Source organism: Nycticebus coucang, chromosome 16 (genome assembly GCF_027406575.1).
Source record: "Nycticebus coucang isolate mNycCou1 chromosome 16, mNycCou1.pri, whole genome shotgun sequence".
NCBI classification, from domain to species: Eukaryota; Metazoa; Chordata; class Mammalia; order Primates; family Lorisidae; genus Nycticebus; species Nycticebus coucang.
In genome coordinates, this window is record NC_069795.1 from 75118169 (window position 1) to 75131683 (window position 13515).

The following is a 13515-nucleotide window of genomic DNA, read 5'->3' on the forward strand; positions in this document are numbered from 1 at the left end:
AAATGTATGTACAAGGATGTTGGGTACAATCCTTTAATGAGAAAAGACTGGAAACAATTTAAACATCCCCTGCTAGAAAACTTGCTTCATTAATTATAATTCAACTATCCTGTGGAACATCCAAGATACGGTAAGTGAAAAGAATCAAAGAGAATCAAGGAGAACTGTGTAGATAGTAAGGTCCTTTCCAAATTTTTTTTTTTTTTTTAGATAGACTCTCACTCTGTCATCCCACGTAGAATATACTGGTATCATCATGGTTCACTGAAACCTTGAACTCCTGGGTTTAAGGGATTCTCCTAAGTAGCTGGGACTATAGGCCCATGCTATAATGCCTGGCTAATTTTTTCTATTTTTGGTAGAGACAGGGTCTCACTCTTGCTCAGGCTGTTCTCATTCCTGACCTAAAGTGATCCTTTCCCCAAAGTCATCCAGATTATAAAATTATAGGTATAAACCACCACACCCAGCCCATATGATTCTTTAAAAGAATAAACAGCTCCAATCAACAATTATTCTGAAGAGAATACTTTTTTTCTATAAAGAAACTTAACAGTGGAATTTGGAAAGTGAAATAAAAAAAGATCTATGGTGGGCTCAGTGCCCGTAGCACAGTGGTTATGGCGTCAGCCACATGCACCAAGGGTGGTGGGTTCAAACGCAGCCCAGGCCAGCTAAACAACGATGACAACCACAACAAAAAAATAGCCAGGCATTGTGCTGGGCACCTGTAGTCCCAGCTACTTGGGAGGCTAAGGCAAGAGAATCACTTAATCCCAAGAGGTGGAGGTTACTGTGAGCTGTAACGCCACAGCACTCTACGGAGGGCAACACTGTAAGACTCTGTCTCCAAAAAAAAAAAAAAATCTATAGTGAAAAAACTGAGAGAACAGAATAAAACTACACTTAAAAAAAAAAAAAATGATAGGGCGGCGCCTGTGGCTCAAAGGAGTAGGGCACCGGTCCCATATGCGGGAGGTGGCAGGTTCAAACCCAGCCCCGGCCAAAAACTGCAAAAAAAAAAGATAAAGAAAGTATGTTTTTAAATTATCCTTGCACTTTGCAACTATGCCATTATATATTTACATTCCCCCCTAATAACTCTTATGCAGTCTCAAAGCTCTCACGTGCTTCACTGCACATTCAAAAATCTAAATATTATCCAATAGAGAGCCCCATGTCAAAAAGTTAACACATTGCTAGGGCGGCACCTGTGGCTCAGTGAGCAGGGTGCCGGCCCCATATACCGAGGGTGGCGGGTTCAAGACCAGCCCCAGCCAAACTGCAACAAAAAATAGCCAGGCATTGTGGCGGGCGCCTGTAGTCCCAGCTACTCAGGAGGCTGAGGCAAGAGAATCGCCTAAGCCCAGGAGTTGGAGGTTGCTGTGAGCTGTGTGACGCCACCGCACTCTACCGAGGGCCATAAAGTGAAACTCTGTCTCTACAAAAAAAAAAAAAAAAAAAGTTAACACATGCTATATCCCTTCTCTAAGTTCAATATTTTTAGGGAGAATCAGCCAAGTGTAAAGAAAGAAAATTCATGTAACCTATCCACACTAATATGTGAGTAAATGTCTTCTCTTCCTATTAAACTGAAAGGTCAGGAGAGTACTCAGAGATAAGACCAGAGAATGGAGAGGTTGAGGCCAGCTTAATGAAAGGGACAAAGACCTGCCTGGGCAGAGCTGACCGTGGCGTCTGCCCCAAGGGCAGTTGGAGGTCTTTTTATACTGGGCTGTAGGGAGTGGATAGATAGTAGATAGATTTTAGCATAAAGTTTTGGTACAGGGCTTCTTAGGCCCTTTGTGGTCTTTGGTCAGGGGGCAGGATGGGGAGGGTTGGGGAGGGGAAAGTTAGGGGGTTCATGAGGCTGGCCCCTAACACTAACCCATGAAAAAGCCAACTGCTTGCTTTGGCTTGCCAACTGTAAACATGTAAGTATGTACAATGAATGGAAATTCAGGAGTTAGGGATATTACACAGGAGAGAAGAGGAAAGAAATGCTTCCTTTAAACCTTATCACTCACATGAAAAGACTGCTCTGGAAGGAAAAAGAAAAACTACACAATTACCTTGTGTTCCCAGGAACCTCTGTCCAAATGGAGGAAAAGAAAATAGGTGGAATAATAAGCTACTCAGAGCTTGTTGAGAAGACCCTTTAAGTGGAAAGAAATGGGAAGCTGACTCAATAGAGTACAAAATGGCAGCGCTGTTAAAAAGGATGGTATTGACAATGATACCCTGGGGCTAGTTAAGCTAAAGATGGGGTGGCAACCCCGCACTTCAAATCACACAGAGGAGGTGAGAGAATGCTGAAAACTAGAACAGAGCAGGAAGAGGACCAATATGTCCCTTTAGCAGACTACTTCATTCAAACTCTGCATTCTTTCTCTGCTTCCCTCATCACCATTCCTCTGCAAGAAAAGTGAGAAGGTACTACTATGGGGCTATTTAGGAGGCCACAGCACAGCTTCCTGCTCCACTCCATCTCCACCATCCCTTCCTTTCCAACTGATAAATGTTTAGTTTAACTGCATAGGTGTAATACTGACTGTAGCAGTTTAGGTAACCTCTAGTGATTTAAACCTGGTGGCAAAGGTGAACTTTAAAAAAGCATAAATTGGGCGGCGCCTGTGGCTCAAGCAGTAGGGCGCCGGTCCCATATGCCGGAGGTGGTGGGTTCAAACCCAGCCTCGGCCAAATAAATAAATAAATAAACATAAATTAACAGCCATCACTTTTCTCCTATAACTCAGAACAGCTTCTTCTTGTCATCTTCTAATTTAAAGTTTCTATTTAAGGCTGGGTGAGCTGGCTCATCCCTATAATCCAACACTATGGGAGGCCATGGCAGGAAGATTGCCTGAGCTCAGGAGTTGGAGACCAGCCTGAGCAAAAGAGAAAAACTAGCTGGGGGTTGCGGTAGGCGTCTGTAGTCCCAGCTACTTGGGAGGATAAGGCAAGAGGATTGCTCAAACCTAGGAGTTTGAGGTTGCTGTGAGCTATGAAGCTACGGGACTCAACCCAGAGGCAACAGAGTAAGACTCCTTAGCTGACTACTCCAACTCATGGAAGAACTTTCTGGCAGACTCTCTTCTTTGTAACTGGAAACTTTCTATATTTTCTCTTTTCCAACTTTTATCTATTAGTTATACCTCAGTGAATTTGTTCTCAACTATTCTTTTGTCTATGGGATTACACATCTCCTCTTAAACTAAATTCCTGGCTTAGCACCCGTAGCACAGTGGTTATAGCACCACCCACATACACAGAAGGTGGTGGGTTCAAGCCCAGCCCAGGCCAGCTAACCAACAATGGCAACTGTAACTAAAAAATAGCTGGGCGTTGTGGCGGGTGCCTGTGGCTCCAGCTGCTTGGGAGGCTGAGGCAAGAGAATCGCTTAAGCCCAAGAGTTTGAGGTTGCTGTGAGCTGTGACAGCACAGCACTCTATTGAGGGTGACATGGTGAGACTTTGCCTAAAAAAAAAAAAAAAAAAAAACTAAGTTCCTTTGTTAAGACCCAATTTAAGACCAGTCAGTGCTAATGATAATCTTGATCAAAATATGAGGGCGCTAAGTTTTAAACTGAGATCAGATTTGAAGACCTGTGCCATAATTCTCTAAAATTCTTAAAAACACCATGAAAAAAGTATTTCTTATCTAAAGACCCTGATTTTCTGTTTTATTTATTGAGTTCAACAATATTTTCCACAAGCTTTTATTGAACAATGTGGAACTTCAACCAAATAAAGTGAGCAAGTTTAGAAACCTAAACATCCTGCCTTTAATCCGTACTATAAAAAGAGTAATTTCCAACTTAAAATAAATTTCCTTACAAATACAGCAGTGTTACTCTTCTGCTCTCAAAGGGAAAAAAGAGACCTAAACAATTATTTGGAAATGCCAGTTACAATAACTGGATTGTTAACACTTCTTTTTTTTTTTTTTTTTTTTGTAGAGACAGAGTTTCACTTTATTGCCCTCGGTAGACTGCCGTGGCATCACACAGCTCACGCAACCTCCAACTCCTGGGCTTAGGCGATTCTCCTGCCTCAGCCTCCCGAGTAGGTGGGACTACAGGCGTCCGCTACAACGCCCGGCTATTTTTTTGTTGCAGTTTGGCCGGGGCTGGGTTTGAACCTGCCACCCTCGGCATATGGGGCCAGCGCCCTGCTCACCGAGCCACAGGCGCCGCCCAACACTTCTAAAGTACATATGAGTTAATGAGAAATTACAGTTAAAAAATATCAGCTTTAGAAGTACAAGTATCACGCAGCCTCAAATCATTTGGTGATATGAGGAAACCCATGATCAATGAGAACCTTCAAGAAATTTTCCATGTGTTATTCTAAACAAATAGTGTACTTCATCTCTCATACAGAGGTATATCTGAAGAGGTCTTTGAATGTAGAACATCCCTAGATAAGAAATAGTTTTTTTTTTTAATAACTAACATTATCCATCTAAAAAGCGTATCTAATAAACCATGTTGATTTTTAAAGTGCTACTGTTTCAAAACATCTGAATAGAAACATCATTTATAGTAATGGGAACTACACAAAATGGTCTTTCCGACCAATGTAACCATAATAAAAGACATTTAAACAGATATAAAATCTCAATAGCTCCTAACACGATTATTAATCAGAGCATTTAAAAGCTAAGATCATTTTACATAGTATGACAACTAAAACAAAAAACTATGATCATTCTTTAACTACAAAGATAATGTATAAATATTTATACCAAAGTTAACAAATCATTTCTATATAACACTGAAGACTCCTCAAATAAAGCAGAATCTAATCAAAAACAATGGTTTTTAAAATTTACTTATTCAATTATAAAAAATAAGTATTAAAGTTACCTGAGACTAAGATAAAATGAAGACTTCAAGGAAGGGAATGCTGGAAAGTTGAAAAAGAAACCATGGTTGAGTTTCTACTGCTCATAAGCTTCAGAAACCTTCAATACCACCTTAATCACTTACGCCATCCAATTCCTACAACAAAACATATATACATACAACAAACAAAAACATTATTTAAAAATAAAAAAGTACAAATACAACATGTGCAAACTGATGAAAACCAAAGTGATCACTTTATAAATAGAGTAAGCTATGACTGAATAACCAATGCACTAACTTGTTTTTAAGTCAGAAACTGGGAAAATGCAATAATGGTAAGTAGTAAATGAGAAATACCCTTAGCTTTATGAAGAGTAATATCCCTTGATCTTTTGTCTACAGCTTCAGAGACATGGGTTATTGAAGAAAATGCAGAACAGTACAGACCTAAAAAATTAGAAAAGAAAAAAACCAAGGCTCAGCGCTTGTAGCACAGTGGTTACAGCGCCAGCCACATACAACGAGGGTGGCAGGTTCAAACCTGCCCGGGCCAACTAAACAACTGCAACAAAAAAATAGCCGGGCATTGTGGTGGGCGCCTGTAGTCCCAGCTACTTGGGAGGGTGAAGCAAGAGAATTGCTTAAACCCAAGACTTAGAGGTTGCTATAAGCTGTGACACCACAGCACTCTACCAAGGGTGACATACTGAGACTCTGTCTTGAAAAAAAAAACAAAAGAAAAAGTCTTTTGGTTTGGCACCTGTATCTCAGCGGCTAGGGCGCCAGCCACATACACTGGAACTGCTGGGTTCAAACCCAGCCGGGGCCTGCCAAACAACAATGACAACTACAAGCAAAAAATAGCCAGGTGTTGTGGCGGGTGCCTGTATTCCCAGCTACTTGGGAGGCTGAGGCAAGAGAATCCGTTAAGCCCAAAAGTTTGAGGTTGCTATGAGTTATGACGCCACAGCACTCTACCGAGGGTGACATAGTAAGACTCTGTCTCAAAAAAAAAGAAAAAATTATGAAACACTTAAAAACATACTCCTATCTGTCTTGTAACATCTATAGGAACTAAAGAGAGAAGCACACAACAGCAGGCCTTACAAAGAGAACCAGCAGCATACAGAATGTCTAAGTATCTGCAATAAAAAGGTTTATTTTTAAACAGGTGTAAACAGATTACAGATGTTAAATCAGATTAAACACCTGGATACAGAAACCTAATAAACCAAGGTCACTGACAACAGAAAAGCTGACAAAAAGATGGAAATGATCACAAGGAGAATGTATAGTGTATCCAAAACAACAAAGATTATACACAAGAAGAAACCTTCCTAACAGTATTTCTGAGCATAAAGACTAATTACAAACAATCCCTACTGTTTATAATAACAAAAAGTAACTTATGAAGGGAAAAAATACTACACACCTGTTATACTTCTGTAACAGATTTAATGGAATTTCTTACCCTAAAAGCCCTTCTTAAAAATATTAGATTCCTATCTATTAAAATTAGTTTGTATATATTCTTTCACAGGAATCATGTTAAAAGACCCTAATGTTTTCTGTTTTTAGTAGAGATGAGGTCTCGCTCTTGCTCAGAATGTCTCTAACTCCTGAGCTCAAGGGATCTTCCCACTTGGGCCTCCCAGAGTGCTGAGATTACCAGGTGTGAGATACCAAACCCAGCTTGTTTCCATATTTTTTTTTTTTTTTTGTAGAGACAGAGTCCCACTGTACTGCACTCGGGTAGAGTGCCATGGCGTCACACAGCTCACAGAAACCTCTAACTCTTGGGCTTACGCGATTCTCTTGCCTCAGCCTCCCGAGCAGCTGGGACTACAGGCGCCCGCCACAACGCCCAGCTATTTTTTTTTGTTGTTGTTACAGTTTGGCCGGGGCTGGGTTTGAACCCGCCACCCTCGGCATATGGGGCCGGCGCCCTACTCACTGAGCCACAGGCGCCGCCCTTGTTTCCATATTTTTAAAAGTTCAATTTCTGATTAGAGCTATTGACCTCTCAGTAACTTTTCATTTCAGAGTTTTCCTGGATATTCAGGCATTTATTTTTTACAAAGAAACTTTAGTCCAAAATTAAATAAGATATGTTAAATGGAACCTATATTTTAAATCTTTTTAATTATGAAATCAATCAACAAATAAGACTTTCTCAATAAAGAGAAATTACATGAAAGGGCCAAATGCAAATTCTAAAATTGAAATGATACTGTAACAAAAAATTTATCAGAAGGGCACAACAGTAGATTCAGATGGCATGAGAAAATCATTGACCTTAAAGATACATCAACAGAAATTATCCAATCTGAAGAACGAGTGAAAAAAGATTAAAAAATGAACAGAGGGGTGGTGCCTGTGGCTCAAGGAGTAGGGCGCCGGTCCCATATGCCGGAGGTGGCGGGTTCAAACCCAGCCCCGGCCAAAAACCACAAAAAAAAAAATGAACAGAGACTCAAGAGGCATATGGAGAAACATCCAGTTTACCAACATTTCTGAAGTACCAAACAGCCAGAAGGGAGAGCAAGAACAGAAAGATATTATTTGTCAACTAAAAATGTAAAATGAACAAAAAGAAAAAAATGACAGTTCTTTTCTTTACAAATATACAAAAAGCCCCATAAAAGGGCAAAGCACATGACCAAATAGATCACTGGAAACACACATTTGGTTAATAATAATGAGAAAAATGTTCAAACTCAACCATAATAAAAGTAAAGCAAAGCTAATCAACAAAAAACAGACAAACATTAAAAGGTTTGACACTAGCTAGGGTTGTTAAGAGATTCTCTCTCTCACAGACTACTGATACTGGCCATTCTTTTTAAGAGTTAGGCACTTTACCCACCAAACTATTAGATGTACTAACTGTGGCCCAATATTTTTTCCCTTAGGAATTTATACTGTATATACGTGCAAAGACGAACCTAAGAATATTTACGTTACCTTCTATAATAGCAAAAAAAACTAAAATCCTAAATATCCATGAACAGGTGACTAGTTAAAATAATTATAATACATACAAATACTAGAATACTATACAGAGTGAAATAAGAGGGAATGAAAGTTTTTACACAGAAACATGTTGCTGACTAGTATGTACAGTGTGATTTCATTTGTGTAAAAACATGTAAGTACACATCTAAATGCTTGTGTATATATAGAAAATGTCTGGAAGGATATACAATGCTAAGTAAATGAGATAACGAAAGCCATTTTTGGATAATATTATAACATTGTCCATTGCTTTAATGTATACCCCTTTTATACTGAACCTGGGTAAAGGAGTGAAAATGCTGAACATAACGATTATTAGAAGATATGGAAGAAGGAAATCCTAAAATATGGCCACAAAAATTAAAAGTTATCAAAAAACAAGTTAAGAAATTCAGAGAGAAACTTCAAAATTTTTTTGAGACAGAGTCTCACTCTGTTGCCCCGGGTAGAATTCCCTGATATCAACATAGCTCACAGCAACTTCAAATTTTTGGGCTCAAGCAATCCTCTTGCTTCAGCCTCTGGAGTAGCTAAGACCATGGGCAATTGCCACCACACTCGGTTAGTTTTTCTATTTTTAAGGGAGATGGTGTCTCACTCTTCCTCAGGCTGGTATCAAACTTCAGAGCTCAAGCGATTTTTCTGCTTCAACCTCCTATAATGCTAGGATACCACCTCTCCCAACCGAAACTTCAAAATATTTATAATCGTTAATAATTTTGACATAAGAGTGTGTGCCACTAACAAATATGTAAATTCCTTAACAACTATTCAATATTTTTTTTTCATGTTTGGAAGACAAAATTACAGGTTTAATAAATGTACCGACAAAGACCAAGAAGAAATGAGAGGATCGCCTGTCTTCTTAACATAAGGGAACTGCAGTCTAACAGAGATAATGCAAGCAATCAAGTTCAGTGACAGATAATTGTGGACTTTACCCTATGAAATTAAAAATGTTAGGTATTTTCGGGCGGCACCTGTGGCTCAGGGAGTAGGGTGCCGGCCCCATATGCTGAGGATGGCGGGTTCAAACCCAGCCCCGGCCAAACTGCAACAAAAAAATAGCCGGGCGTTGTGGTGGGCGCTTGTAGTCCCAGCTACTTGGGAGGCTGAGGTAAGAGAATTGCGTAAGCCCAAGAGTTAGAGGTTGCTGTGAGCCGTGTGACGCCACCGCACTCTAACCGAGGGCGGTACAGTGAGACTCTGTATCTACAAAAAAAAAAAAAAAAAAGTTAGGTATTTTCAATGTATAGATGCCCATATCTACATACAGTGATATTATGCTCTTTATATGTAATATTCATGCTACCTATTAGCAGTTATAAGGAAAACAGATTGTCCAGTATATGTACTACCCAACAGTTGTGAGCACACATGTCCATGTACAAGGGCACATGGGCATTTATCACACTGTAAAAAAATAAAGTCTGAGTAAAACAATGTTGAAGTACCTCTACAAAACATGTCTGGCAAATGCCCATCCTGGCAGATCACTTTGCTGAATTTCCAAGGTCCGATTCCTTTCTCTATCCTACAAAAGTACAAAAATATAGGTTATTCTCCAAAATAATCAGGATTAGACATAGTCTTAAAATGAGGTAAAATGGTTTTATCTAAAAGTAGCAAATACAAAAAACTCTTCCCATAGTTGAACTGTTATACTAAATAAAATTAGTAGCAACTAACATTCAGTCCAAATGCAATGACCCATCAACACTAAATGGTATCACAAGGATAAGAAATGACTAGACAAAAATTAGACTTTTTCAAACTTAACTCCTAGTTAAGGATTAAGACTTCTTTGACGTCAGATCAACATTAAGTCACGTTAAGCATCATAAAATAGGAAGGAAAGCACAAACGTGTTTCACTAAAATCGGATGTTGACACTCTCCATTACTCAAATAGTAGTATTTCTTATTTTTTTGTAGAGACAGAGTCTCACTTTATGGCCCTTGGTAGAGTGCCGTGGCATCACACAGCTCACAGCAACCTCCAACTCCTGGGCTTAAGCGATTCTCTTGCCTCAGCCTCCTGAGTAGCTGGGACTACAGGCACCCGCCACAACGCCCGGCTATTTTTTGGTTGCAGTTCAGCCGGGGCCGGGTTTGAAACCCGCCACCCTCGGTATATGGGGCCGGCACCCTACCGACTGAGCCACAGGCACCACCCCAAATAGTAGTATTTCTTGATAAACTCCTACAATAACATTTCTCTCAGCAGAAATGTCAAATATATTAAGAATGCAGTTGTTTTAAATACAACAATAAATATTTTAAATTTTCAAGGCCAATGTATTTAATAATGCTAAAATGATCCATCAATTTTTTTAAACATCATGCTGTAATAAACCTTTTAGAAGAGTAATACAGCAAATTAACACTTTACTTTGATGTTGTTGGTATTATACTGATGTCTGACATAGATCATTTTTTTTATGTAACTGAAATATTTTCCCCAGGTATATAAAATGAAAGTAATGAAGCCTGAATGCTGAATCATCAAAAACAAAGAATAGGTCAAATATAATTATTTTAAAAACTACTGATAAAATATTTTACATACTAGCCCTAGCACATTCTTAGGGCTCATTAAGCATCTTGCACATTAATACAAGCCATAAATATAAAAGCAGAACAATGAAAGATACTAAAAGTCTTTAGGGGCGGCACCTGTGGCTCAAAGGAGTAGGGCACTGGCCCCATATACCGGAGGTGGTAGGTTCAAACCCAGCCCTGGCCAAAAACTGCAAAAAAAAAAGTCTTTAATTCAAGGTTGTGTTTATATAACTTTATCAAAGTATTACAAACAGTACATACAGCCTTTACAAACATGACAGCCTTTCTGATTAACTTAGCATTTTCTAGTCATGACTAGCTTTGTTGCTAAACCACTTACAAAAGATCTATTTCAAAATAATTTATTTCTGGGCAGCAACTGTGACTCAGTGGGTAAGATGCTGGACCCATATACCGAGGGTGGTGGGTTCGAACCCGACCCCAGCCAAACTGCAACAAAAAATAGCCAGGCGTTGTGGCAGGAGCCTGCAGTCCCAGCTATCCAGGAGGCTGAGGCAAGAGAATTGCCTAAGCCCAGGAGTTGGAGGTTGCTGTGAGCTGTGACGCCAAGGCACTCTACCAAGGGCAATAAAGTGTGCCTCTGTCTCTAAAAAAATAAATAAATAAATAAGAATTTTAAAAAATTTACTTCTAAGTTCTTTCATTTTTCTACTAAGTTCTTTTTTTTTTTTTTTAGAGACAGAGTCTCACTTTATTGCCCTCGGTAGAGTGCAGTGGCGTCACAGCTCACAACCTCCAACTCCTGGGCTTAGGCGATTCTCTTGCCTCAGTCTCCTGAGTAGCTGGGACTACAGGAGCCTGCCACAACGCCCGGCTATTTTTTGTTGCAGTTTGGCTGGGGCTGGGTTCAAACCCACCACCCTCAGTATATGGGGCCAGCACCAGGTTCTACTAAGTTCTTAATTGCCTCTCACAAAGTTTTGCAGGCAAGCATTCAAAAGGTATATATGCCCTTCTTCTTAATTATGCAAAATTATTATTTTTTTTTTAAAAGACAGAGTCTCACTTCGTCGCCCATGGTAGAGTGCTGTGGCATCACAGCTCACAGTAACCTCCAGCTCTTGGGCTTAGGCGATTCTCTTGCCTCAGCCACCCAAGTAGCTGGGACTATAAGCACCCGCCACAACACCTGGCCATTTTTTGGTTGCAGTTTGGCTGGGGTTGGGTTTGAACCCACCGCCCTCAGTACATGGGGCCGGAGCCCCACTCACTGTGACACAGGCACCGCCCTATGCAAAATTATTTTTAAGTATGTTTTTATAGCAACAGTACCAAAAGGATAAGAAAAGCCATAAAACTATACTATTATTACACAGTTAAAAATAAGTAAAACAAAACTGTGTTAAAGTTAAATTTGATCTAAACCTGCCTCTTCAAGTACCAAACTACAATCTAACTTACTGTATAAACAAACTGCAATCTAACGTAAGACTACATGCTCCTAAGAAGCAGCGGAGTCTCAGCCAATCACAGGCTGCCAACTAATCAAACCATGTACTACATGTAAGGCAAATGCCAAACTGTAGTCAATCGAATCATTTTTGTATGTCGCTTCCTTTTGTTATCTACAAATGCCATCCACCCACGTTGCTAGATGCAGTTCTCTGAACCTCTCCTGGTCCTGAGCACTGCTCTATTCATGAATAGTTATTTTGTCTAAAGTTTTTCTTTTATTTATTTATGAGATAGAGTCTCACTTTGTCACCCTCCGTAGAGTGCTATGGCATCATAGCTCACAGCAACCTCAAACCCTTGGGCTCAAGTGATCTTCTTGCTTTAGCTTCCCTGGTAGCTGGGACTATAGGCACCCGTCACAACGCCCAGCTATTTTCCTTTCTTTTTTTTTTTTTTTTTTTTTGAGACAGTGTCACTATGTTGCCTCGGTAGAGTGCCATGGCGTCATAGCTCACAGGAACCGCAAACTCCTAGGCTTAAGTGATTCTCTTGCCTTAGCCTCCCAAGTATCTGGGACTACAGGCAGCCACCACAATGCCCGGCTATTTTTGTTGTTGTTGTAGTTATTGTTGTTTAGCAGGCCAGGGCCAGGTTCAAACCCACCAGCCCCAGTGTATGTGGCCAGTACCCTAACCACTGAGCTATAGGCACCACCGAGCCTAAAGTTTTTCTTTTAAAAACTGTATCTTGGCGGCACCTGGGGCTCAGTCGGTAAAGTGCCGGCCCCATATACCGAGGGTGGTGGGTTCAACCCAGCCCCGGCCAAACTGCAACAAAAAAATAGCCGGGTGTTGTGGTGGGCGCCTGTAGTCCCAGCTACTCGGGAGGCTGAGGCAAGAGAATCGCTTAAGCCCAGGAGTTGGAGGTTGCTGTGAGCTGTGTGATGCCATGGCACTCTACCAAGGGCCATAAAGTGAAACTCTGTCTCTACAAAAAAAAAATAATAATAATAAATAAATAAATAAAAACTGTATCTTAATTACACTGTTCTTCACTATTCTATTAGATTATTTATATTTATATACATTATTGCATTCAACTTTTAGAATTGTAAAAATAGGTGCAGGAATAAGTTAAACAGAAAAAGCACTGCGAAGTCCATATAAAGGAAATGTCTTCGCGTGGATGTGGAGAGAAGGGAACACTTTTACACTGCTGGTGGGACTGCAAACTAGTACAACCTTTCTGGAAGGAAGTATGGAGAAACCTCAAAGCACTCAAGCTAGACCTCCCATTTGTTCCTGCAATCCCATTACTGGGCATCTACCCAGAAGGAAAAAAATCCTTTTATCATAAGGACACTTGTACTAGACTGTTTATTGCAGCTCAATTTACAATCGCCAAAATGTGGAAACAGCCTAAATGCCCACCAACCCAGGAATGGATTAACAAGCTGTGGTATATGTATACCATGGAATACTATTCAGCTATTAAAAAAAAATGGAGACTTTACATCCTTCGTATTAACCTGGATGGAAGTGGAAGACATTATTCTTAGTAAAGCATCACAAGAATGGAGAAGCATGAATCCTATGTACTCAATCTTGATATGAGGACAATTAATGACAATTAAGTTTATGGGGGGGGGAAGCAGAAAGAGGGATGGAGGGAGGA

The 13515-nt window shown here is 40.1% G+C and overlaps 1 protein-coding gene across 4 annotated transcripts in view; it reads right to left on the reverse strand.

Annotated features, from left to right (window-relative positions):
- The window catches only part of ZNF148 (zinc finger protein 148), a 215311-nt gene that overhangs the window by 142100 nt on the left and 59696 nt on the right, over positions 1–13515 (reverse strand). For 3 of the 4 annotated variants that reach the window (XM_053564494.1, XM_053564497.1, XM_053564495.1), the window contains exons 2-3: positions 9319–9398; positions 4868–5002 (exon numbers count right to left, since the gene is read on the reverse strand). The gene's annotated coding sequence lies outside the window, so the exon portion shown is untranslated. Of the gene's footprint in view, positions 1–4867; positions 5003–5206; positions 5297–9318; positions 9399–13515 lie in introns of all 4 variants that reach the window. The other variant, XM_053564496.1, reaches the window with a different exon arrangement.